This window comes from Paramisgurnus dabryanus, chromosome 14 (genome assembly GCF_030506205.2).
Source record: "Paramisgurnus dabryanus chromosome 14, PD_genome_1.1, whole genome shotgun sequence".
Taxonomy (NCBI): domain Eukaryota; kingdom Metazoa; phylum Chordata; class Actinopteri; order Cypriniformes; family Cobitidae; genus Paramisgurnus; species Paramisgurnus dabryanus.
In genome coordinates, this window is record NC_133350.1 from 25,928,053 (window position 1) to 25,951,739 (window position 23,687).

General features: G+C 35.2%; 1 protein-coding gene and 3 long non-coding RNA genes across 6 annotated transcripts in view; 1 reads left to right on the top strand and 3 right to left on the bottom strand.

Annotated features, from left to right (window-relative positions):
* The window catches only part of LOC135719187 (bis(5'-adenosyl)-triphosphatase), a 475,352-nt gene that overhangs the window by 93,113 nt on the left and 358,552 nt on the right, over positions 1-23,687 (bottom strand). The gene's annotated exons all lie outside the window — the stretch shown is intronic.
* Positions 11,278-13,987, bottom strand: LOC135719454 (uncharacterized). Its single transcript, XR_010521102.2, has 4 exons — positions 13,784-13,987; positions 13,311-13,385; positions 11,811-11,867; positions 11,278-11,689 (listed from the first exon to the last, which is right to left on the bottom strand). It is a non-coding gene; the product is annotated as an uncharacterized lncRNA (long non-coding RNA).
* On the top strand, positions 19,808-21,301 carry LOC135719457 (uncharacterized). Its single transcript, XR_010521104.2, has 3 exons — positions 19,808-20,271; positions 20,702-20,838; positions 21,162-21,301. It is a non-coding gene; the product is annotated as an uncharacterized lncRNA (long non-coding RNA).
* Positions 20,934-22,550, bottom strand: LOC135719456 (uncharacterized). Of its 2 annotated transcripts, XR_010521103.2 has the most exons (4): positions 21,882-22,550; positions 21,651-21,783; positions 21,467-21,568; positions 20,934-21,356 (listed from the first exon to the last, which is right to left on the bottom strand). It is a non-coding gene; the product is annotated as an uncharacterized lncRNA (long non-coding RNA). The 2 variants fall into 2 exon arrangements; XR_012335005.1 differs by having other exon boundaries at positions 20,934-21,568.

Sequence of the window (23,687 nt, forward strand, 5' to 3'; positions counted from 1 at the left end):
TAGAGGGGGTGGGACAACCACATAGCTGATGATGATTGGCTTAGAGTCAGTCCGAGCAGAAAGTCTCAACAGTGTAAAAAAAAGTCTGTGCAGTCTTGCCAACTTGATGACTTTGTCGCTACTTTTCAGACCCATTTAGCGACTTTTTTTAAAAAGCGACTAGGACAAATCTAGCGATCTTTTCTGGCGTGGGTGGAGACTTTTGATACCTGCAGTGATAGCATGCATCGCCCCATCCAAGGCAAAAAAAAATGCCCATGAACAAAGAGTCTCTTCACTTCTGTAGCAAGTAATTCTGATCTAATAAAGCACCTCACATCATCACGTGCTGCCAAAAAATGAGTGGTTTCTCTTTAGTGTCTTAAAGTGATTAAGTTGATTAAGATAAAAAGACAAAAATTAAACTGTTGATTGTTTAATATTGCCTGAGGTAGTTGCTTGGTAGTTATAACAACTAAACTGCAGGTTTGTGTAGGCAGTAAATATCTTTTAAGCAGTTCTTTCTAGAGTCAGCCCGTCATGTCTTGTTAGCTAGTATGCAGCAATCAAAATATTCCATTCGTGCATATGAAATGTTTTTATTTGTCTTTATTAAGGAGACAAAACTATTCGGTGTTTTGTATGTTTAGAAAGCTTGAAAGACAACTTAATGCTGCATTTTCCAGGATACTATGAAAAGAATAGAAAAATCAAATATTATGGGAGTGGGAGTGGAAGGTACAGATATAACAGAAAAATATGTTGTGGAACGAAGAGGAGTAGATGAAAGAAACACAGAAATGGATGACAAAGAGCTAAAAAGAAGTGAAAAGACAGAAATTCATCATGAAGTGAGTGAAAGGATTAAAGAAGAGGGTTATGATAGAAAGAGATGTGTGCCTTTCATATGTTTTACATTAATATAAACGAGGCAAAGCTATTTTATTTATATAACAGTCTTTATACCATTATGTTCAACCTTGCTCATCATGGTTACAGTCAGTGTTTTTAGGTATTGGTAAGATGTATGTATTAACTTAGTATTAAGACAAAGGTAGAGATGCTAAAGGTACTTATAGGAACATTTGTTGTTGCGTTTTTTTGTGTTATAAAAATTTGAGGTCCAGTGTATACCCCGAATATAGTATATACAGTATATCATTTCTTGTATCCACAACAACCATGCAAGGATGCTTACTTCATTGCCACCCCTCGTAGTTCTCATGCCACCTCCTTGCCACCCCATAAATAATTTTCTAGATCCGCCCCTGTCTTTAATCAAAAACACAAATCTCCTCCCCTTGTAAAAACAATCTCTCTTTGGCCTTGTTTACACATACATGGTTATTTAAAAAAACGGAGACATTTCCCTTCGTCTGCGCCCTTTGTTTACACGCAAACGGAGAACTCCCCTCTGATTCCTTCTAAAAACTCCGGCCAGAGTGGAGATTTGGAAAATCTTTGGTTACACGGCTGCATGTATACTGAGACAAACAGATATTTAGGCAGTTAACGTTACAGCATGCGCCAGAGCTCGCACCTACGCCAAAAGTGCGACCTTGTTCAAAAGAGGAACAGGAAGTGATTGTTGCTGTTTTCGGGTTTCTGATTGGCTTACGTGGGCTTGAGCTTCTCGCTACAACATATATACACGGGTACGTCAATGAACACTTTTCTGAAAACTGACATGTGTGCACGAAGTAAAAGACGAGACGAGAAGAGACAAGTCAACTAAATGCTCAATCCATGAGGTGACAAATTCCTTCAATAAATAGTACACCCCAAAATAAAAATACTAATAAAAACTATATATAATTAATAAGTGTTTATTAATTATAAACTATAAATAATTAATTGTGTCTAGATTTACGATTTATAGCTGTGTAAATAAAAAAAGATACATTTTGTTTCATTCTGTAAACTACTGACCACATTTCTGCAAAATTCTTAACCCATTATCTGGCACCTGAGTTTACTTCAATATAAACAAATAATAAAAGTTTTATCAAATTAATTATATAGGAAGAGTAATCGATTAATGAACAAAAATATTTTCATTTTTACAATTTTATGTATAGCCTACAATATATACTTCAGTGTATTATAAACTTTAGTGTATTACTTTAATTTGTAAAAATTTAATGTAAGCTATAAAAAAATATTTAATATTTTCACAGCCCAGACACTTTAAAAAAAAACATCAGAGTGTCTTCTTTAAAACAAGACCAAGATTAGGAGTTAATTTTAAGGTGTACATAACCCCCACCACCACTCACAAAGGGCTGTGCCAGTAAATATGTTTTATTAGCATTTACTAAAAATTGAAATGGGGAAAGCATGGTCAAAATAACACATTTATTTATTTATATTTATTAATTTCTCAGCAACAAAATACTAATGTTTTTACCTGTATTTTAGGGGGGGGGGGGGGTGAAACCCTTGATTTTTAGTCACATCTTTGAGGGGTCTTGTCAAGCTCCCAGTCTTTTATACATTTGCTGTTGGGTGGACTTTGTCACTGTTTGCTTTTGTTTAAATTCACTGGATTAAAATGGACTAAAATGGTCACAATACATCTAGAAATGATGATTAAAAACTGGAGTGGTCTATTAATATTTTTTTCAGTGGCTGTATATACAGTGTTGTTTTCAAAGCCAGACCTTTCATCCATGTAATATATTGTTTATACTGTATATGTAGCTTAGTTGGTAGAGCATTGAAAGAGGTCATGGGTTCAATGACCATACATACTGATAAATGCAATAATTTAAAGGTATAAAGGGAAAAAAGAAAACAATTTCTTTAGTAAACAGGGCCATCATGTTGATCCTACTGCATCAAGAACCTGTCAATATTATAAGCAATACTATAAAGCAAATTTCCGGTTTGCTGTCCCCCCCAAGCCAAAACGAAATCCACCTCTCTCTCTCTCTCTCTCTCTCTCTCTCTCTCTCTCTCTCTCTCTCTCTCGCCTGGCATGCTATTTAATTGCTCTGGTTCATTTTGATAGGTTTAATTACTGTTTGTGTGCTGGTGTTTGCATCTGTGCGGCGAGTACACAAAGCTGTATAGTGTAAATGGCACATAAACTATAATGACCACACCAGGCTTTTGAATTAGTTGGTGCCTATATTAAAACGTTAAGATGATTGATGCAATATAAGTTAAAGCTTGTGATTGCAGGGAATCTTAAGATAATTAAAAAGTCATTTGTCTGTACGACTGTGTTTTTGAAATCAGGACAACACAATTTGATTAAACCGAGGGGGTTCAATTGGCATATTAAACACTCATTTTGCTGCTCATATACAAGACTGAATAATGAACAAACGAACATCATCCTATTCTACCCTCTATTTTTTTTCTACCACATAAAGTTTTATCTCAAAATCAATTCTTTAAAGGATGCTTTCCTAAAAAAAAACTATTCCAGCAGATCTGTCAATCCAGGGTGCGGCTGGTGTTGTTTTGGTGGGTTTTAGCAGACCTGTAATAAGGCGGGCAGGATGGAGGCTGTGTGTGTGAGATCTTTTTGTTCTGACAGTCTTGTAGTTAGGGTGTGAAGCGAATAAAGGCAGTTTGATTCATTTTTCCCCCGCTGGGTTCATCACAAGCTAAAAGACTGTCTCTATTGCTCAGTCCATGTTCTGCTTTTGTGACCAAAATAGGCCTATTAAGTCTCAAACCTTGAGTTGGAGGGGTTAAAAGTAACCAAAAAGACACAATCTCCTGCTTTTGACACTTTAAAACCTTTTATTGTTATCCATTCTTTTGGGGAAAAAGACAAATGCAAACCAATAAAAACAGACACAAGGAGAAAAACACCCATGCAATGCGTGCAAGGACATTCGTTGCTCAAAGCTCCTCTGTAAATCGTCCCATCTCAGCAGAGGGATCTCACCATTGTATTAAGATTAGGTTGGGTCTTCCTGTGTTCATCTTACTCCCATTTAAACTGCATTGACATCCTGAACTGATCTTGAACCAACAGTACAACTCTATTGAAGAGGTTACGTTCACCCAGCTAACCACTAATTGTTGCATTAAATTTCTTTTGTCATTTACATTTCCAGCTGTAATTCAACCGGATGAGGTTTTCAGAGGTAACTGGGGATTTGCAATCCAATTTTTCCTCTAATAGGGTCACATTTTCTTATTTGCTATTTGTTTTGAACTGTATTTCAGTACATTTAACTCTTTTTCCATCATTGACGAGATAACTCGTCAATTAAGATAAAACGCTTCCCTGCCAATGACGAGTATTTCCGGCTTTCCGCAATACCGCTATTATCCACCAGGTGGATAAGGTTAAGGTTTTTAGAGCTAACTGGGGATTTGCAATCCAATTTTTCCTCTAATAGGGTCACATTTTCTTATTTGCTATTTGTTTTGAACTGTATTTCAGTACATTTAACTCTTTTTCCACCATTGACGAGATAACTCGTCAATTTAGAGAAAACGCTTCCCTGCCAATGACGAGTATTTCCGGCTTTCTGCAATACCGCTATTATCCACCAGGTGGATAAGGTTAAGGTTTTTAGAGCTAACTGGGGATTTGCAATCCAATTTTTCTTCTAATAGGGTCACATTTTCTTATTTGCTATTTGTTTTGAACTGTATTTCAGTACATTTAACTCTTTTTCCACCATTGACGAGATAACTCGTCAATTTAGATAAAACGCTTCTCTGCCAATGCCCAGTATTTCCGGCTTTCCGCAATACCTCTATTATCCACCAGGTAGATATTATTCCGCAACTTATAAAACCCAGAAGTATTGCCCTAGGGCAGACAGCTGTATGTTCGTGTATGTTTTGAGGATCGCTCTGAATCTGATCTCTATCAAAATTCCTTCAAAAAAAATTAATTAATTATCTCAATTTTGATGCTTTTTTTGCTCAAAATTTTGTGTCTTTGAAGAAACCTACCCATATTTGAGAGATAAAAAAAGATGAATGAAGGTATAATGAAACTTTATTTTTTTTAAAGCAGAGGGTCTGTTCTTTCATTTTATTTATTGTTTGTTTATATATTTTAAGAAGAACATTTTCTGGAAGGCATTCAACTTTTGCAAAAATCATGAAAAATGTTGGCGCTGGCTGGCAACTTTAAAAAAAAACGCTGGCGGGGAAAGAGTTAAGGAGGAGGGGGGGGCTTAAGCTATTTCATGCATTCTGACTTATTTACACTTTGTTTAACTCTTTCACCGCCAGCGTTTTTTAAAAAAGTTGCCAGCCAGCGCCAGCAACCAAAGTTTAATGCCTTCCAGAAAATGTTTTTCTTTAAATATATAAACATACAATATACCAAATGAAAGAACAGACCCTCTGCTTTCAAAAAAAAAAAAAAAAACGTTTCATCCTACCTTCAGTGGTTCTTTTGTAATCAGCTTTTGAATATGGGTGACGGACTTTTCATAGAGATCCCATTCAGAGCGATCTTTAAAACAGACACGGACATGCAGCCGCTTGCCATAGGGCAATACTTCCGGGTTTAAAAAGTTGCGGTGGATAATAGCGGTATTGCGGAAAGACGGAAAATCTCGTCAATGGCGGTGAAAGAGTTAAGAGTTGGATTCCTCGTGCTAAACAAAAGCCAAGTGTCAAAAAAGTAGTTGGACGTATGACGGAGTATTTTTTGTCCCAAGTACAAGTTTAGAAAGATTTTTTTAAACATGAAAGATTCATATGTAACAATCTCCCTTTATTTCTTTTATGGGCAATTTCAGTGCAGGAAGTACAGTGGAAGTCCTTATATGGGCACTTCAACCAGAGTAGTACACAAACACACCAACCAAGAGCTGGCATGAAATCAATGTCACCAAAGAAGTGTGTTGTTGTTTGTGAAAAAAATTTAAGCTTGTTTGGCTTCCCAAAGAACCCAGCTTTATGAAAATCAATGGATATAGTTTCTTTATCCGGGTAGCAGCGGAGTTGTGCATGTGTTTGTTTAACGCTGGATTTTTTTGAAATGGGGCGGTCCCAACTGAGTCATGAGTCTTGCTCAGTAAGTTAAACTGCATCAAATGTCTGTATTTTGTTGCCTATCATCACGTACTGTAAGTGCATATAACGTAAACGACACAAATATGTAGGGAATCATAAGTTATCCAGAGATAGTGGGATAATGTTTTGCTTGCTCGTGACTTGCTCCACCTGGGAAAGTAGCAGTAGCGCTGATCCGTCTTTTATTATAAATCTGATTAAGACTCATCGCAGATATGAAGCATGTAATACTACTCTATAGGTCCTCAAGATTAACATGAGATCAGCAGAAACACTTTACTGTATATTAGGTGTCTTTAACTACATGGTACATACATAAGAAACAAACATTTAAAACATTATACTTAGTGTACACATGTTTTCTACATAAATTCATTCAACATGATGACTGCGTAAGGTCATGTCAAAGGTTGAAGTTAAAGTGAAACCAATAACTAAAATCAAACTTTAATGCTCCTAATCTCAACATTAGATTATGAGACTTAAACCTGGATTGCACAGACAGGACCACATATATTTAAAGAGTTATTGATGTGTATTGAAGTACAAAAAGTTGCCATGTGTTGTTTTACCGTACTTGAGTTTGTGGTTGTCAAAAAGTGACACTTCACAGTGAGCTCTAAAACTAACGTTGACTGACAGCAACTGAGCGGGCGCTGCTGTGATGAGGACTGACATCAGTTAGCACTGATATACCAACACAAGACATACAGACGACAAACAGCAAACACAAAAATCTCCACCACCCACAGAAACAAAGACACGTTTCAACAACCCCGGCTGTGTGGCAGGAACAAAATGTCCCACTATTTTACCATCCAGCCTGGATCATACATCATCTGGAGATGTACAGAAGGACTGGTGAGACCGGGGGAAAGTCGTGCATCTCGTTTTGACACGTTCACTTGTTTGCGAGGCGTTTAAAAGCATCTGTTTTGCATTTGATAGATTTGAAGAGGACACTGGCGTGTTTGAGCAAGGGCACGATTCTGGTGTCCTTTCATTTCTCCAGGCTCTCTTGACTGACTGATCTCATTTCACTTTGACAGTGCTTAGAAAAATGTAATAAATAATTGCGTTTTACAATTAAAGATGATCCATCAAGGAAGGTGGCATTTTTCTTTTGATTGAAAAAGAGCATCTATACTCGCAACGTTTTCAATGCGAGATTGAAAACAAGCCGACAATTAGAATGTGATTGATTGTCTTTACGAAACGATCACACCGAAACCACGGCTAGAAGTAAAGGCCTTGTGATGAAATATTCAAGAGAGATATTTGCATGCTGTGATATATAGCATAGGATCTCACTCACCCAAAGACACACCTGAAGGGTAAATAATCAACAGACGGCCAGTGATTGAAATCATGTGGACTTGACTTCATATTTGCCCCATAAACCTGACACGGGGTCTTTAAATTTGAGGTTACAGTGAATGACATACTGTATTTCTAAAGCTTTTCATCGAGTAACACACCTTGGGTATTTTCATTGTACATCATACTGGTGATATTTTATAGAAAGCAAGGTTAGGTTGCAGGAAATTTACAAAGGCTCAAAATTACAACAATAGTGCTTTTATTTATGGGTATTTATGGGAATATTTCTATTTTTAATTAACAGACACACTGATAAATAGTATGTGAAGTTATAAGGTAAAGAGTTTTTGAGAATGATTTAAATCCGACAAATCACATTTTTAAATACATCTGGATGATGAAGCCACCACATACTGTATCAACGCTGTACTCCTCCCGAATGTAAGCACGCCAATCCCACGTTAGCCGGGAGAGAGGCAAACAAAGACGACACGCTTGTTGCTTTATAGAGCGACAATTGTGGGTAAATCACTTAACAATACAACCAATAAAATAGTCTAATGACAAACTTAATTAAATGAATCAAAGATAAATATACTCTCCTGCTGCTCTGTACTGCATGTTTCAGCTCATGCCAGGAGCAAGGAGTTGCACATCTCCTGTCCAACATACATTAAGTGCTGCCTTTTGTTGTATAAGCAGCGTCTTAAGTTTTTTTAAGGCGGAGTAATGAATCGTGCAATTAGCATTTTTTTTTTGCAAGAATAGAAGATCGGAAAAAATGCATCTGTTCAGCCAAGATACATTTATGTGACCAAATGGAAATGGAACGGTTTTAATAAATCAGATAGTTATCTGTATTAAAGAAAACACATGAAGTAACCAGGTTTAAAAAGGCCCATAAAGAACAAATGGCAAATTTGTTTTCTTATTTTAAGCATAATTTTTACAAAAAAGCAACACTCTCAATTAAGAGATCAATCTCGTCAATTAAGAGAAAACGCTTCCCTGCCAATGACGAGAATTTCCGTTTTTCCGCAATACCGCTATAATCTTTCCGCAACTTCTTTAACCAGGAAGTATTGTCCTATGGCAAGCAACTGCATGTCCATGTCTGTTTTAAAGATCGCTCTAAATGGGATCTCTATGAAAATTCCGTCACAAAAATTTAATTATCTCTCCTTTTTGTTCAAAATGTGGTGTTTTTGCAGAAACCTACCCATATTCAAAAGCTGATTACAAAAGAACCACTGAAGGTAGGATGAAACGTTTTTTTTTTTTTTTTTAAAGAAGAACATTTTCTGGAAGGCATTAAACTTTTGTGAAAATCATGAAAAACGCTGGCGCTGGCTGGCAACTTTTTTTAAAAACACTGGCAGCAAAAGAGTTAAAGGCACAGGCTACCCCTCTGGCGTTGTTTTTCAACATTCACTTTATTGAATTTGTTTGTTTTATGCATCAGATCGACATGAAGTTGAATATGATTTATAAATATTTAACGTTTAAAAGATATTTTGGAGCACCCTATAGGCACCCCTGGCTTAAACCTACCCGATTCTCGACAATAAAAAAACTAACAGGCAAATAAAGTACATAAATGAGTTACATAACTTGCTCAAAATGCCTAAATAGTGTAATATAAATACAATTAATCCTGGTGGTTTAAATGAAATAAATCCTATCCCAATATAACATTATTGCAAATCATACCCTAATATCATTTCATGATATTACTTTTAGAAAATGGATAAATGACCTAAAGGGTCGTATAAGTTGGAAGATAGGTTGCTTTTAAGTAAAAGGTCAGATTGTTTTTACTGAAGCATACAAGATAGTCTTTGAAACATGCTGATTTAAGAAAAAATATTAGATTACACATGTGAAGTACAGTACTGTGCACAAGTCTTAGGCCACCATCACCAGCTTCGTTGTTTTACAAAGTTTTAATGTCCTTCCATATTTTTTTTTACTCTTTTTTAATAAATATGTACACAAAATAAAAAAGCAATTTTCAGAACTACATGTTTTCTTCAGGCATCAGTCAGTATTTAATGTTGACCTCTCTTTTTGGCACTAAACAAATCTTGAGCTTTTTTGAGGAAACTGAAGTCCTGAAGTCATTTAATTAGAATTAAAAATTAGGATTTTATTTCATTTATGTTTAAGAGATCCTCCAGTTGTCTGCTATTGCTCAAGTGGAAGGGGAGTTCACCATAAACACTTGACACTTCAGCTTATACTTTTATACTGTTTTTAATACTACATACACATTTCCTGTATTTTCTGGTTGTATTTTCATAAAGAGACTGAGAAAAAATTATATATGATCACTATAACTTTTGCACAGTATGCTACTGTATATTGCTTGCGAGCATGGTGCCATTAAAACAAAATGAATGTTGATGAAATCTTAAATGAAAAGGTTTATTTTTATTTTATAAAAAAAGTTGTTGAAATGTTGTGTCCGGCTGTATATTCTGAATAAAGGCAATTTATTTCAACACTCATTAGGAATATGATTTTTGCTGTGTGAAGGACAGAGAAATCATTAAGGTTATTTCTCACGCCCTAAATAAAGAGTTGGCCTTCGATTCCGTCTATAGTTGCCGCTCGGCTCATTTGATAGCGAGCGTCTTGGGTGAACTTCTCCCGTGCAATTATCATTAAACTGTCAGGTAGGATTAAAGCCTCGTAAGCTTACGTGAGCGATCATCACCTAAAGGAAAAAGCCCGGGAGAGATCCGGACGAATCTGAAGCCTGAAATGAAGAGAAAGCAGGCGGTAAGTTAAAACCCTGGGAACCTGCTAGGATTGTGAATACAACCTTTCCTTTATAAAACCTCTCTTCTCCAGGATCACTGTAAGCTTCCGGGATACAAAGTACGGATGTAGAGGCTTTAATAATCCCATAAAAGAGTTGCTTCTCTGACAGGAACGAGGGCAGAGCGTTGTGAGGGCAGAGGCTGGTAGTAACATGCTGCATTTGCTCTGTTATATTTTCTGTTATATTTAACATTCGGTAATTTTTTTTACTTTTTAGAGTAAATTTAAAGGTGGGTACTTTTACTGGGGTATGTTTCTAAAAAAAAAAAAATCATTTACTGTGTTACATGGGGGGGAGAGTCCTTCACCCGAATGCATTATAAAATGAAATTTTGTAGGTCGTTAAACTTAAGTGCACTTGCACAGTGCCACGTCCTCAGATCATTAAAATATGGCCCTATGTGCCCAGGTGAAAAAGAAATATATTTAAATAGTATTTTTTGGGACATACTTAATATATTTAAAAGCTACTATACTAAATGCATATTAAATGTATTATATTGAACCCACTTCAAATATATTAAATGCATTTCAAGATATATTTAAAGTCAATTTTAATCTATTTGCATTATATTTAATATATTGAAATTGTGTTAAATTGGAACAACTTCAAATATATTTAGTGCAATTTAAGTGTACTTCTTTAAAATTCATTTGAAATGCACTTCTCATACACTTAAAAATACAGTTAGAATACATTTAGAGCTTAATTTAACTGTGCTTTAAGAACACTTTAATAGTACTTCAGCATATTAGAAATATACTAGCATTACATTAATAGAAATGTATTAGCATTACACTTCTATTTTATTATAAAGCTGTTTTTAATATTTAAAATGTTATATTAAAATCATTAAATTTTAAGACACATACACAGATTTTGAATACAGAACAATTTAATATACTTCATATTGTGTTGTGTACATTACAAAAATACCTAAAGTAAATTAATCAAGCACAGAGACATACATAATCTCTTGACCAAAGAGAAACATATAAAACAAATATCAGAGAAATGCAATTACAGAGCTACTTCTATCAAACTGTACAACATTAACATTAAATGTATTAATGAAAAGTACACTATGAATATGCAATCACTAAATATTCATAAGCAATGATTATATAATAATCATAATGTAATTATCTGCATAAAAAGTTAATGAAAAAAAAATGTTTAAGTGCAATTTAAAGACGGAGTGCACAATGTTTGAAAAACGCTTTGGAAAAGGAAATTGGGCCGACTACCAAAACACACTTGTAGCCAACCAGCAGTAAGGGGCGTGTCTACTAACCGACATCCTTGCCGGGGTTGCGTATGTGTGTGGTGGCTCTTTCAAAAGAAGGTCCGGATTCTATTGGGGTAGAGACATGTTTGTTTAGGTAATTTCAAATGTTAACATTGGCTTTCAAAAATAGTGCACTCTGCCTTTAACCAACTTAAGATAAACCTATAAAAAGCTGAACTAAAACACAAAACAGTTTAGATGTCACATGTTTAAGTGGAGGGTCACTTCTTGCAATTCAGACACCGTAGTAGTTGAAGACTGCTTTATCACACGGGCTGTGAAAAGGAAACAGAATATACCAATTAACCAATAATGAATTAACATTTGGATATCCATGTTTAAAATTAATTGGCATAGATATGCATGTATGGAAGTTTTGTTAACTTCTCAGTTTACCTTTTAAAGCTTGACTGTGTCCTCATCAAGCGTGTCAGTTTTATCTGTCAGAGCACTCTACAAGTGGGAATGAAGATAGGATTAGAACAGGCTCATGAAATAAAGCAACCTGTGTGTATTACAGGATGTGTTTTACATTGATAATTGTGTTTTATTTGAACCTAGATCATTTTCCATTGTTTGTCTATTGTGGTCTTGCAAACTTAAGGTTCACCTCTGTTTAAGGAGATTTAAGGAAATCAGAAATGATGCCAAACAGGGCTCCAGACTGCTATCAAATGGTGGCATTTTGCCACCTAAATTTGAGAGTGTGCCACTGAATTTTACATCCGGTCGCACATGTGCGACCAGGAAATCTGACCTTTTTTTTGTGATATGACCACTGATCTATATAAATGACTGGATTGCGCATAGAACGCTTGACGTAACTGCGTGAGGTGAAGCCAGCGCAAAGTTCGAGCCGCCATCTTGGTATACCCAACCGGCAGAGAGCGTCATTGACTTCCATTCAAAATCATGATCAAAATTTACCCCCTTTACAGCGTATCAGTTACACAAGGTTAATTTTTAGGATATGTGTACGTTAATTATTTGTTAATTCTGGTGTTATTTGCAATGTTTATGTTTTAATCGGGCAGGATAATTGATTTATAAAAAACCGTTAAGGTGAGTGTGTCTGCTGCATTTGCTAATGACACTGGTATAAATAAAGTTTTTTTTGACATTCAGCTACACTGTGACGGTCAGCGTTATATCTCTAAATAAGTTTAGGTAACTTGTAAGTTAAGATAACATAATTACAAAACTAGCAAATTATTGCATGCACATACTGTACAAAGCATGATTATTTATTTAGATTTCAGAATGAGCACGTTTATTGTCATTAATACTAAATATGCTGCGGTCTGTCTGCTGATCTGATACTGTAATAAAGATGAATGTATAATAACTGTTTAAAATGCAAAATGTACAACTTTCAGTAAATAACTATTTACATGCTTTGGACGTTTGTGTTGTAATAATGTACAGGGTAACTTCAGATATAAAAACGAAGATGAGTAAAGTGATGTTTTATCATTAAAATCTGATAACGTCCATTGATTAAATAGAACGTTTGGGTATACCAACATGGCGGCGCGGTGGCTTCACAAGTGTGACGTCATGTGCAATCCATTCATTTATATAGATCAGTGGATATGACACTAATCTGAAACAGCACATTGTACTTTCTGAATCTATAATTAAAGTATTTATTAGTAATACAGTCTAAATTAGTAGACATGTGAATATTTGGTTAGCATGTTGTTTTACCGTGTGTGCCCCTAAATTTTCTGGTTGCGCCCCTAAAATTTTCAGTTGGGGGCCACTGTGCTCCTAGTAAAAAAAGTTAGTCTGGTGCCCTGCCAAATGGTGCAATGATGACTAGGCCAAGTCCCTTACAGCTTTACAATAAAAAAACGTTTTTTACAAGAATAATTCAAAAGGACAGAAATTAGCCACCTGGAATGGATGTGTTGCAAACGTTTTTCTTCACTCCACATTTGCCCCGATTCAAAAATGTCAATAGCAGTTGATCTGAAAAACAACAGGCAGGTAAATGATGATAAATGATTTGTTTTCGTTTTAAGATTTACTTACCCCGAGTAATATATTAAGACAATATAATATAATCAAACCCAGCCTCGGCAGTTTTACAATCTCTCATAAAAGTATCCCTTCTTACAATGTGATTTTTGTGTCCATATGTAATTAGAAATACATTTAAAAATAAACAAAAAGACAATAAGGTTGTCAAGATTGAACTGATATAAACATTAGCCATTGAACATTACTGGAGTTATAATAACCATATGGTCATATCATGGTATTTTCAGGTAAGACAGCTCAAACATTAATTTTAAACTAACGTTAGCGTTGCAAGAGAAACATTAGAAAAACTTAAACGTGAAATCAAATAGCAACAACAAACTTACCACCAAGAATAAGTCTTTCTATGCGCTATATCTTCATTTGTTCCTGTCTACTTGGGATCTGGTTGGTCATATTTATGTCGCTGTGCTAAAAAAAAAGAAAGGTTTTAATGATTTCTGAAATGCTTAAGAGAAATGCCTAACGTTAGTCAGAAAATAAAGATGTTCCAATTACCACACGCAACACAGACATAACGTTACATAAAGAAGCTGGGTTAAATGTAATGTAATGTTTTACTTAGTTAACTAAATAAAGAAATGTGAAAATCTGTCATCACTTACCCTTGTGTTGTCTCGTTCATCTCCAAACAAAAAGCGAAATAACGTCAGATCCACTAAAACTGCTCATATTTTAAATCGAGTTGTTTTATCTTAGTCCTCTGGTGAAATATGATCGCCGATTAATTAAATAAATACGTTTAATGCAGAGTCGCCATCTAATTTAACAGTTTATACGTTTAATGCAAGCAACCGCATGCACCGTGAACAACTGAACTAAACTGAACAAGTTTCAAATAGCACCGTGACGTGTTACTATGACAACAACCAATCAGGTTTAGTCACGTGTGTCACGTGTGTTGTTTGAAATTAAACAAGTAAGATTTTGAAATTAAACAAGCAAGATTTTAAGCAAATCTTTGAAAAAATAGCTTATTGTGCAATCGGAATGATATAATGTTGAAAGGCTTGAGGAAAGTTCAATGTTAGCTTATTACAATTAATGAATCATGTTTTGAAAAAAGTATGTTTTATCCAAATATACTAAAACTTCACTAGAAGTACATTTGTGTTTAGCATATTTCTTAAAAGTGTAATTATGCATATATTTATTACCAGCATACTTTTAGTACACTTAATATAAATACATTAAAAATATTCTTAAGTTTAGCATATTTCTTAAAAATGTAATAAAGCATATATTTATTACCAATGTACTTCTAGTACACTTAATACAAATACATTAAAAATATTCTTAAGTTTAGCATATTTCTTTAAAATGTAATTAAGTATATATTTATTACCAATGTACTTCTAGTACACTTAATATAAATACATTAAAAATATTCTTAAGTTTAGCATATTTCTTAAAAATGTAATTAAGTATATATTTATTACCAATGTACTTCTAGTACACTTAATATAAATACATTTAAAATATTCTTAAGTTTAGCATATTTCTTAAAAATGTACTTAAGTATATATTTATTACAAGTGTACTTCTAGTATACTTTTAAAAAATATGTTTAAATGCAATTTAACGTATTTTTAATACACTTCAAATAAGTATGTTGGAAATACAAATGTATTATAAACATACTATTTGTATTTTAAGTATATTTTTAATACATTAAATACTACGTCTTTTTGACCTGGGTGTTATTAAGTCTTGCCCAAATTTCCTGTTTCAACAGGAAATACATCAACAGAGGAAAGAAAGCTGCATTTCATTGGGCCTGCAATGCAGATGTGTGCATCAGGTTTGACCACTCGATATCCCTGTAAACTGGTGACAAATTATAAAATCATATCAAAGATTCTCTAATACTTCACGTTCTCAAAAAACACATCGATTCCACCATGTTCATTTAAATTCTCAACAAGCTCTCCGTAAAAACATTATACGGCAAAAAAAGCAAGCGCACGGACAGGAATTGACCGTTTTGCCTGACGCAATCAATAGCATCAATCCAGAACCATCTTAAAAATCTGATATGATTAAACCAGAAGCGGGTGGGGGTGTGTGACATGCATCTGAATCAATAAACTGCGGTAAACGCTTCAAGGAGAGAAGCCATGAGATGAAATCAGAGCACTTCTACAAGGCTTTCTCCTCTGAATAGCCCAACTCACCACAAGAGGAGCTCGGCAGCATTTATGGATCACTAGGTTAAAAGGGGACGAACGAGCAGGGACTTCTGAGATAGCGAGATGTCAAAGCATTAAGTCTCGACTGTCAGATCTCTTATAGGACCACTCTAAGAAGGCCCCTCTCCACGGCCCAGTGAAAGGGTCAGGTGGTGTCAGTCAGAACATTTCAGATATTTTAAACATCAGAGCTTTACAGACGTGGAGTGAAAAGTCTAGCAGAGGATGCTGCTGGATTTTGTAACTTTGTTGGGTTGCGCTAATAACATTTTACCTCAGTTTAGAAAACTAGTAAGCTGTCTACATAGATAGCATTTAAAGGCATAAGCAGGCTCCAAATGTGATGGATTTTTTAAAAGTTAGACGGGAAGATTTATAACTTACACAAGAAAATTATTGTCTGCACTCAATTTTGGCCAATTTCTAGGGTAATGTGTGTTCTTCATAGATGAGGCAATCCCAGAATGCATTTTACAGTCCTGTACAGTAGTTTTTTAATAATAACAAGGGAAATAAATCACAAGTAAATTACCTTCGTTCATATATCTAATGTGTATCAGCTATTACACTGAGCTAACGTTATTGAGTAAATTTACTTTATATACAATGTTAGATACAGGTCCTTGAATTCTTGCCTGGCTGTAGTTGCATATGTGTTCATGTGAAACTATGTGCATCATGCGTTATGTCAAAATACGTGCCTGCTGCGCATGCGTCGAAAGGGTTTATGATAAAAGATGAATACATGGTGGGACGTGCTTCGCATCGTGCGCCCTCAAAAAAGAACTCACTGGTCGCCACTGCCTGGCTGCCAAACCTCTCCACACAGCTGTGATCCATGCTTGTCATTTCCCCTCATCTTTTGCAAACCAAAATATTTTATTTTTGACAAGGTACTTGTTTCAGAGATCATTTTAGCCACTAGCCAGACCGTTTAATAAATACAGACAGGAAGTTCACTTAGTTTTAGGTGCGTAACCGTAACAACACACGTGTGTCTGATAAAACATGTCCATAGAAAAGACAAATAAGATAACTTTACATTTTATTAAAAACTTGCTTTAATAACAAAGAAAAAAAACTCTTCACTATCTATCTACACTGTAAAAAAAAAAACGTTTTGCACTTAAAGGTGCATTGTCTCACTTTTATGAAGATTTGAAGAGTTTGGTTCCAAAACGCGATAAACACCAATAAAAAAAAAAGTTACAGCCAAAGTCAATATTGTATCAGGTCAGCATTAAAAAGTCTTAAATCTTCATTTACGCAAAATCCGATATCCGGCGTGTTATTCTGTCATCTTTTCTCCCTTTATTTCCAATCAAAATGCCAAACGCCAGTCCTCCTCCTCTGCAGAATGCAATAAATTCGCTCAACAAATCACAGCGCACCATTCCACGCATTGTAAACAATAATGGCGGCGCTTTGAACACACACTGAATCATAGTTTTTCTTCATCTACTTTGTACTTCCTGATCAACAAACAAAAACAAAACAGTAATTTTGATGGCATTAATAAACCTGTGGTGGTTTTCTGTGGTGGGGAAGAAACATTAGGCATCAAAATTTAATAATTTACGCGAGAGGCACTCAGGTGAAGGAAAAATGCCGGCTGTTGCTTGTTCTCCCGACAGCATCAAGCTTCTGTCATGCTAACACATTGACCCCAGGGGATCTTATGAAAAATGACATTATTTTACAAAAATCGAGCAGGACCAAAACATTTTACAGCTGATCGCTGTCAAAAAACGTTCGGCGATGACGTCCCAAGGATGACAGCAGCAATGACAGTGTTCTTAATATGACAAAGTAAGTGTTTTGAATAATGCTAGTAATGTTTATTTTTTTAATCAGTGTAAACCACTAGTCAACTAAATGAATATAACATGGCAAAGATGAATGCACATTTATATACTGATTCAATAGATTTATAGCATTTTTTGGAAAAAGAATCAGTTTTTCTAATAAATCTTTGAAAATCAATATATTAAATATTATTAAAATGATCAAATGTTTAATGTTATAACCTACAGATGCTATGTAAAAGTTTGTAACAGAAAATACTGAACCTGTCTTTTAATTTTGTATCTATCTATCTATCTATCTATCTATCTATCTATCTATCTATCTATCTATCTATCTATCTATCTATCTATCTATCTATCTATCTACCTACCTACCTACCTACCAAAACATTCACAATCAAAATTTTGACCACTGAAGCGAGCAAAACTGGAAAAGGGTGCGTATAAGAATTTAAAGGAAAATAACAATAATGACAAAAGTGAATAGTAAACATCACTCATGATCTAAACAGACACATGTGTGGTAAGTGTGTCTTCAGTTTATTTTTTAAGACTTAATCTAAATGTATAACTTAAGTGTGCATCATCGCTATTAAACAACAGCATCTCATAAACAGAGCCCAGTTCAAGACATCTTACAGTTTACCCACCACAGTGCCTGACAGATAAGGCAAAATTACCTGCCACCGTGAGATATGTTGCCTGGTTATTACCATTAGGTTCATGCCCTGCACAAAAAAGCTGTAGACAACAAGACAGTTAACTAGGAGTTTGTGAAACAATAGCATACTAATTAAAAGCACTGGGGCAACGCAAGACGTAAAGCAAGAAAAGATGATAGGATTATTAGACTGTTTAGCAGTTAAGGTGAGGCGAGACCTTGAGCTGTGTTTAGCTGGTCCCTGAGGGGAAGCTTCCAGGTACGAGACCGCAAGCGTAGTTGTTTGTTCTTAAAAGCTTTGTTAGAAAAGCAGAACAGTGCGGTAAGATTACGGTACTGCCTATCTGTGACCGTATCCGCGTTTGAAGGTAATAGACTGCTGGGACAATGTTTGTGTTTGTTTTCTGATAACTGTTGAGAGGCATGACAAAATGTTGTTTGTGTATTGTGTCTTCGGCCATCTGGTCGAAAAACCGTGGGAGGAGAAATTGGGGAATATTACTTTCCTTGTATTGCAAAAAGCAACAACCTCCTCATATTCCAATTTTCCTATTTTTCCTGAACTTGTAACCTAATATTTACAACCATCTGGTTGTACCTCGATTTGTTTTATTTTATAAGAAAAAAGCTGGAAAATCAATATAATAAAACATGTTATGAAACGATTTATCCTGACAACATATTGAAAGGACAAAACTGAAAGCGATAAAGTGGACTCGAAAAACTATGAGACTTTTTATAGAGTTTGTATTCGCTATGACAACATTGTGTTTTTATTGCACTGCTATTTCTTTAATGGATACTTCCAGAGTGCTTTCAACAAAAAACATTCAGGTTCGGCACAAAGAAAAGATGCACCTCTGTGCTGGCTGAAAAATGCTTTGACAATAACAGGTTTGTAAATGTTCACAAACTACAAAAAAGACTTTGATGCATCTGTAATCCGATTTGTAAACGACTGTACAATTGTGCGACATAAACAGAATATTATAGAATAATATACAGTTATAGAAAAGAAAGTTGGAAACATACTGTAGGGCAATAAAGCATTTGCGATACTGCTATTAAAGGTGCAGTGTGTAATTTTTAGAAGGATCTCTTAACAGAAATGCAAAATAATATACAAAACTATATGATCAGGGGTTAATAAAGACCTTTTATAATGAACCGTTATGTTTTTATTACCTTAGAATGAGATGTTTTTTATCTACATACACCGAGGTTCCCCTTACATGGAAGTCACCATTTTGTGCAGCCATGTTTCTACAGAAGCCCTTAACGGACAAACTTTTTTTACTAAGTTGTCTCCGACGATGACACGTTTGTCCTGTGGTGGCTAACGTAGCTTTTCTATGCGTTTCAAAAGCGAGGGGTGAGCAGTGGACAAAGCCAATGCGCAACCTCACTAGATGCCACAAAAAGTTACACACTGCACCTTTAATAGAGAAAAAAATAAGTTTGTGTACTGACTCTTTTTTACATTTTCAGTTGTTTGTTTCTTAATTTTTAATTTGATATATTTTCCTTCTAGATTTAAATTGTTATAATACAATAGTTTTAACTAGATTTAAAAATAATAATTTTCCATAATCACAGACACCCTGGAACATAGACAACATGTGGATTGCACAGTAATAATAATTAAAGAGCACCAATTATGCTAATAAATTAGCACGTTAGCAGGTTATTGTAATATCCCATAGTACATACATGTTATTAAAACTTGAACTAATGCACTGTGAGTCTTATAAATTGCTTACATACCTCACCGATTTCTGCATGTCTGGAAAACGCTCGGTTTAGTTCCTGTCTCCGCCTCCCAAAATGTCTAGTGTATTCGGATTGGTCAGATGACTACTCAACTGTTATTGGTCAACTGGGTTCGGCGTGTGTTTGAAAGGTTACGCCCCTGACTACGCGTGGATTTTCCGGTTCTGACTGAGAGTCACAGGCAATGTAAACAAGCGCTATATTTCTCTATAAACGATGGTGTCTGTACTGCCTTACCACTTCAAGCTCGATCCAGAGAGTTCAGACGGCCGTTACGATGTAAACGATCTCCGTCAATGAACGCGATTGGATTTAACTTTTTTTAGGTGTCCTTAGCTCTGCCAGAATGCTAAACGAAGACGAAAATGTGTTGCAAAGACATCCAAAAGGTAATTATAACGTACTACATTACTTTGCAAACTATGTGGAAACACCAAATGTAGCACATAGAAGGTTTTATTTGAAATGATTATAAAACTATTTCACTTATTAACATTATTTTACTATAGTAAACTTTATTATAAAAGACCGCTTACATACTATATTACTGTGCAAACTATATGGAAACACCAAATGTAGCACATAGAAAGTATTTGTTGAAATGATTATAAAACTATTTCACTTATTAACATTATTTTACTATTGTAAACTTTATTATAAAAGACTGTTACATACTATATTACTGTGCAAACTATATGGAAACACCAAATGTAGCACAAATAAAGTATTAATTGAAATGAATGTTCTACATTATTTCACTATGGTAAAGTTTATTATGAAAAACTGCTTACTTATAAGTGCTATGTTTTTACTTATTAGGTTTTAAGGAGAATGTAACAGGTTCCAGGGCCTCTTACCTGCGTGATTCATCATCCAGGTTTTGCACAAATTGTCTAAATCCCTACACACAGAACATTTATTGTACCGACTATAAGCCTTTGAGGTGCAGGACTAGAGTAAGTTTTATTACATTTTTAAACCAATAACACTAAAGTATCATTATAGTAACAAAGTACCTAAAAGAACAAAAGATGCAACTTTAAAGAAAATATAATAGTCAGTCAAAAGTTTTTTTTATTTATTACAAATATATATTTAAATGTTAAACAATATACAAATAAACATACTTTAGTAACCATATTGTGCTCTTCTTTCAAAAATTGTTCAATTCATTTCTTACAGCTATCTATTCAGATAAATGGCATATCAAAGCTTTGTCAGCTGGTGCTATTTAAGACGACACTATAAGGTTATCATCCTGTCGTGTGTTGTTCTCCAGATACGCTTGGAGCTTCCTGATCAGATCGGTCACAATTTTGGCTTTCGACGACCCCTGCACTGAAGATGGCATGCAATCACGTCCTCCTTTGAAGGTCTCTCAAACTGTGATGCCAGGTCCATTGGAATCGGGGTTTCCTTCAGCTTATCTTCAAATACCTCATCAAACACAAGCCTGATCACATCCTCCACATAACTGTAGAAATATTGCAGTCAATAAATCTTTTGTTTTGATAATTTATTTCCCTGCTTCATACATTAAGTTTTTAATTATGAATGTATTTGAAATAAAACATTACTGCTTACGGTATGTCATTTGTGTTTTGGGAACATAGCCTTGTACTTTCCCTCTCCTGCTTTTGTTACGGCTTGGTGACATTGTAATGGATGGCTGCAAGGTACAAATACCTGTAAAATATAAACAAGCAATTAATTTATTGTAAAAGTAAATACTACTTTATTTAACACAGTTACTAAAATACTTAAATACCTGCACAGCATTCCAATAAATGAGAAAATCAATTTTTTTTGCTGCAAATCTGAAATCTCAGGCTACGGACGGCAAATGCATCCACTGATGATGATGATGGAAACATTGTGAAACGATGCTACTGCCTGGGTTCCTATGATTATGCAGAGAAAAAAAACTTTGTCATCATCAGTTATACATTTAAGACTGGTAGTGGTTTCACTAGCTAAATACATCATGTGTGTTACACACCTTTGCTCCTCATATGCCAGTCTGACTCCTTGTACTGTGTGTAATGATGTTGCATGTTTGCATACAGTGTAGAAGGATGTGTCCAGCTGCGAATCTAGGATATAGACAAATAAAACAAACATGTATTCAGTCAAAAATACATATTATAACAATAGAGTACCATGACTATAAATCGTTAGACTATTCATTAAAACGTTAATGTATTACATATTACATGGCCCAACATTAGCAACACACATTATGTGTTTACTTCGTTTCAAAATCTAAGAAAGCTTCAAGTAAATACAACAGTAAAATACATATAACTTTAAACAAATCATCTGTACTTAGAGTTTCTTGAGTTTGATCATGAGAACAAATTTTACCGGTAACAGTTTAGCTGGTATTTGTATTTGTATTTAGCTTAGCAACTTAGCAAGTTTGTAAACATGCCTAAACCAACATAGATAAAAAAAACGATAGTCTGCATAATTCAACATACACGTGTGTAAATATGGTACGTTGTTTATGAAATACAGTATTACAACACAAAACAATTAGCTTGCAAGCTTAGCTCTACACGCACATTATGTTAATCTCCGGTTACCGGTTACGTAATGTACAGTAAAAGGCAAATAATAAACATGAATACTTACAGTCTGTGATCCAGAAGTGCACAGTAATCCAACTTTCAAGAGGAGACTTCGCGCAAATCCAGGTTCGGTTCATGAGAAGCAGTTATTGTGAAAACTCCGTGAACAACTTCTGACTGGATTTTTCCGGAACCGTATTAAACATGATGTCCTCTGTGGAAGTCCATAAAGTGCTATTTTTCCCTTGCATCTAAAGAGACAGCGTCTACTCGAGAGATTTAATCGCTTAAACAATGAAACAAGAGTTTGCAAGCAGAGTCAAAGCAGGGACTCACAACCTCCGCCATTTTAGCTCTCTTCTGACTCGGCGCGCTCCCCACCCCACCCTCGTCTTTGAGGGCGTACCCAAGCAAAGCAGAGAGGGCTGAACTATGATAATGTTGGTCTTATCTACGTCACTAATCCCAGGAAGTAAACTGTTGCCTACAATCCGAGTGTTTTTTGTAGTCCTCGAAGGTTAGAGACGATAACTCGTGTCATCGTTTTCTTTGAGGTATGTACTTTTTGAATATCGTTAGCATGTACTAATGCACACTTACACACAAAAGGATGTTTAAAAACGTGTATCCCATAATAGGTGCTCTTTAAAAGGAAATGGCACTTATTCACAGAGACTTTTTTCTAATTAGTGTCTCTAAATAATCCTCTTTAAATAAAACCTTCATGTTTTTGCTTGCAACAAGATTCTTTGGCCCTGAGGAAGAGAAGATAACCACCAGAGAACGCGACGCTGATCAAAGCATTCAGCAAGCGATCAAAAACGCTAAAGGTCCCCGTGGCGCAAACCATGTTCTGTGTTGCTTGTTGTCCCAAGTGGACAGAAACAGCATTAATGGTGAAACCTCACATCCTCCCTTCTGGATCATTGTCATTTTCATCTAAAGCTGTGTGACGGGAAATCTCATGTGCCCTGGGCAGCGGATACAATCCATATTTCAACCAGCTAATGATTTAGCACAGGAAATGTACTGTATTGCTTCCCATTTTTCCAGTAGAAGCACTCAAACTCAAGTGGTAGACACCAAAATTCGAACACGGTTTCTCTTAAAGCAAAAAAAGGGAAAGAATGAAGAGATCAGCAAAGAAAAAAATCCAAAAGTGGGAAGAAAGGTGAAATGCAAATCTCTTCAGCTTGGTGGAGGTTTTGAGAATGCAGATCTTATCCTACAGCTCA